The sequence below is a fragment of the Sinocyclocheilus anshuiensis genome, unplaced genomic scaffold (genome assembly GCF_001515605.1).
Source record: "Sinocyclocheilus anshuiensis isolate Anshui unplaced genomic scaffold, SAMN03320099.WGS_v1.1 scaffold3143, whole genome shotgun sequence".
NCBI lineage: Eukaryota > Metazoa > Chordata > Actinopteri > Cypriniformes > Cyprinidae > Sinocyclocheilus > Sinocyclocheilus anshuiensis.
Window position 1 is genome coordinate 30,558 of NW_015542571.1, and position 4,273 is coordinate 34,830.

At 37.7% G+C, this 4,273-nt stretch overlaps 1 protein-coding gene and 1 pseudogene across 1 annotated transcript in view; one reads left to right on the top strand and one right to left on the bottom strand.

Annotated features, from left to right (window-relative positions):
* The window catches only part of LOC107694394 (kelch-like protein 11), a 25,283-nt gene that overhangs the window by 12,650 nt on the left and 8,360 nt on the right, over positions 1–4,273 (top strand). The window lies entirely within an intron of this gene.
* Positions 1,508–4,273, bottom strand: part of LOC107694395 (uncharacterized) — a 6,085-nt pseudogene continuing 3,319 nt past the window's right edge.

Below are 4,273 nucleotides of genomic sequence, written 5' to 3' on the forward strand. Positions count from 1 at the left end.
GCGAGAGCACTGTCTACGAGACACGCTTACGCCTTGAAGTGGAACCTGTTCATCTTGTGGTGTTCTTCTCGCCGAGAAGACCCCCAGAAATGCCCGATCAGGGTCGTGCTTTCCTTTTTGCAGCAAGGGTTGGAGCGAAGCAGTGTTAATTTTTTCAGGCATTTTTGATTTATTCTTAGTCTTTATCTTGAGACGAAAATGCTTAATAGTCTTAGTCACATTTTAGTCATTTGAGACTTTCATAGTTTTAGTCTAGCTTTAGTCGATGAAAAGTCATTGCATTTTTGTCAACTTTTATTCATTATTCTTAGTCAAACTGCAGTGAACAACATTTATTTTGGTAGCTATTTTATATGTAGTCTTTAAGCAAAAATAGTAACTAATTCTTCTCTCTTTAGACCAAATCAATTAAGCTTATGAGAAATTTGAAAAAACTTGAATAAATGATGACAATTTTCATTTTTGAGTGAAATATCCCTTTAACAGTAGTGAATAGGGAGCAACTTATAAAATGTATAGTTGTTCATATATAATATATATAATTTATGAAAAAGAAGCAGAATAAGACAATAAGACAAATACGAAAGAGAAACAAATTAAACAAATTTTTCAGATACAGTAGGTTTACTTAACATTTTTATTTAACATCTTTTGTTGGTTAACATTAATGATACGGATAGGTACTTAATTAGGAATGATGTCCCTTTAAGACGGAAAGCATGCATGTAATACTGACACACGTTCAGTTTTCACCCACCTGTTTACGTTCATATAATCCATAACCGAATGTATTTACGTGAGATACTCTACCCAATAGACATTTGGACTGCTGTGTGTATATTTGAGCACTGAGAACTGATCGTGCGCTGTATATGAGAACTGAAGAAGTGGAGTGTGCGAGAGAGAGTGTGATTCTATCAGCGCGATTCCGCCTATCCTGCTTTCACTAACTTTAGGAACAGGAGCCGCAGTGGATGGATAGGCTACCAAAACGCGAACTAGCGATCTGAAACAATGGCCTCAGCACCCGAAGGGGTAGGGATAAGGTGACCAGATGTCCCATTTTTCCTGGGAGTCACAATTCGTTGTCGATTAACTTAAAGTTAGTGAAGGCGGGATAGGCGGAATTGTGCTGATAAAAGTGCTCTCTCTCGCGCACGCTCCACTTCTTCAGTTCTCATATACAGCTCGCGATCAGTTCCCAGCGCTCAAATACACACACAGCAGTCCAAACAGTGGCGGCTGGTGCTAAAAATTTTTGGGGGGGCGCAAACAACTGAAAATCAAACTGTTAGTAACTGCAGGAATGTAAAAGCCATGTATCAGGTGAGGATGTATCATTACTGCTTAGCTAAAAAAAAAATTAAAATACGACTGTTAAAGCATGCAATAAACGTACCACAAGTCAGTGAATTTTAGTTCAATTTGGGTTTATTATCAATAATGAAGTAATCAAGAAAATCATAAAAAAAAAAAAGAAATGTTGCCTAATCACTGGCCAGTAGCACTACTTGAAAATTAATTTTGCTCTCATTTCTTTCTGGCTTGCAAATTTCTCAATGTCCTTCTGGTTAAAGTCAGTCATCTCAGTCACCAGTCTCTTCTCCATTGACAGCATGGCCAATGCATTCACTCTTGGGTCATGCTATTTCTCAGAAATGTTTTAATTCTTTTCAAGGTTGAGAAGCACCTCTCAGCTTCTGCTGTGGTCATGGGTGTGGTTACAAGAATCTTTAGGAGAGTTACAGTCTCTGAAAATACTTCCTCAAGATTGTTCTCCATAAACAGCTGGAGTAGGTCCAAAGCACCACAACAGGTTCTGAACTCTTCCTTGCAGTAGATGAGACTAAGCTCTGTCTTCAGCTTACTCCCGTCGAGCACTGAATAGGCCTTCAAAGTCCTGCTCAGTGCATCTTCAGGAAACACCATTTTGTACTGTTCAAACCTGTCTGCTTGCAGCAAGGTGGCACTAATGAGGTGGTCTGTGAAGGAGAACCTTTCCAATGTGTGTCTGAGTATGGTATCACAGACCTACACAGTAAAGGATAAAAACAAAAAATATGTAGTGATGACAAAATGTCAATTTCAACTGCTACATTTAAAATGACAAATTTAAGTTATAAAGGGAGACCAGTGTTTTAGTGTTTGAATCCATAATTTCTCAAAACTTCATAAACATGTTCATTCTTAGTAAACATGTCAAGCTTCATGCACTTCTGATGCTCAGGGCGCTAACAGCAATTTTTAAAACACCAGCCATTTATTTTAATCAAACTCAGAGATGAAGGCTGTAATACTAATGTTGTCCACAAGATGGAACCAAAGAATAACATCCTTTTAGATCAGTTTAAAAACTGTGTAAATGGTTAAAAAGATAGCCTTTGCAGTATATAAAAAATGCATATACATTTATTATATTTTCATAAAGCCCAATATAATCAGCTTATAATCAACAAAACTGATCTCCAAAATACTTTTTATTAACTTTTATAATGCGTCTATTATGAGACGCTTAAAGACTCTTATTTGAAAAGAGACATGGTCAATGTATAACTGTATCATCTACACAAGCCATTGTGCTTGCAGCAAATTAATTTGCAACAAATTAAACTGCATTGTTTCATTTACCTTCTGTGGGTAATTGTAAATGTCTTTGGTGACTACAATATTATTGCTCCTCACATTGATCCTACAAACATAGAATAGTAATCCTCTCATAGTAAAGTTAGCAAAACCAATGGGCAAATTTATTATTATTATTTATATTCATTTATATTATTTAAATGTTTCTTTATCTTAAGGATCTACTCTTTCGTACAATACTTAAGCAACATTTTTTTATAAAATCAAAGACATGAGATTTTTACATTTACAAGTACCCATAGAAGGTAAATAAATAATGCAGTTTAACTTGTTGGTAATGGTTTATTTTGACTGCGATAAAAACTCACTTCTGCTGCAATCCGTTCATGGACCTCTGGACTGAGTGACCGCCGCCTCTTCGGTTGAGAACCACCTTCACTGCTTTGGGCAACCAGGGAATGGAGAGAATTTCTGTAAAGGAATAAGAAAACGTATCAATAATAATAATAATAAAAAAAAAAATATATAATAGTAATAAATGCAAAACAAGGAATACAGCTGCTACCTGATCTTCTGTATGTCCTGCTGGAACTGCTGGATGCTCCCTTTTGAGTTGTACTGAAACCATTTAGTGCTGTAGCGATGGAATGAGCTGCAGTTGAACGCAGAGGAATAAACTAAAAAAACCTCTCCTGTACAAGTCAAGTCAAGTCTGCTTTATTGTCAATTCTTCCACATGTATAGCACATACACACAGAGAATTGAAATTGCGTTACTCTCAGACCCTTGGTGCATACAGATAATACTAACAGTAGAACATAAATACAGATATACAGATTACATATAAAATACAACTATACAAATATACAAATAAGGTAAAATGTAAAAAAAAATATATATAAAAAAAAAAGCAGCACATGGCAGATAGAGTGCAAACCAGTGAAGTAAACAACAGTGCAGATATAATGAATATAATGACAAAAAGAGCTTATTTAGACTGATTAAAGTGACAGTGTGTGTGTGTGTGTATTTGGGAGGGGGGAGTGGGAGAGTCAGTCAGTGGTGCGTGGGGCAAAAGAGGGGAGGGGGGTGTCATCTACGTGTCATCTACGTTGCTTTTGGCGTCAATGTACCGCAGCACAAGCACAAGTTAACACTGTGTGGCAATATCGGTGGTCTCATCGGCCTGGATTGAGAGAAAGTCACTGCTCTGTGCTTCTTGGATTATGTGCTCCCTCACAACAGACAACATACAGTCCAACAGCTCGTTCTGCACGGTTTTCGAAGTTCCCTTAAACACCATGGCATTCTCGAGGTGCTCTTTCAAAACTCCATCAAGAGAAGCAACAAAATCGACCAGGCCACGGAATATCCCGGGATTGTCTGACGTCTCGCTCTCGTCATGGCCACGCAAAGCCAGCTCAAACACGCCACAAAATTTCACACAGTCTATTATTCTAGACAGGATATGTCTGTTTTTTGTGACCTTTTCATTGTGCCTTCTAATACCAATCCTGTAGCCTTCATCTAGCTGTTCAGCAATGCTAAGCTTCCCAAAAAACTGGAGCCTCATAGCGTTGTCAAGATGGCTTCGGCTACTTTCATGCCGCTTGCACTTTTCAGAGAGATGTTTTAAGTCGCGAACCCCTGTTGTTGTCCACAATGTTTCGGTGCCATGACTTTGAAACAG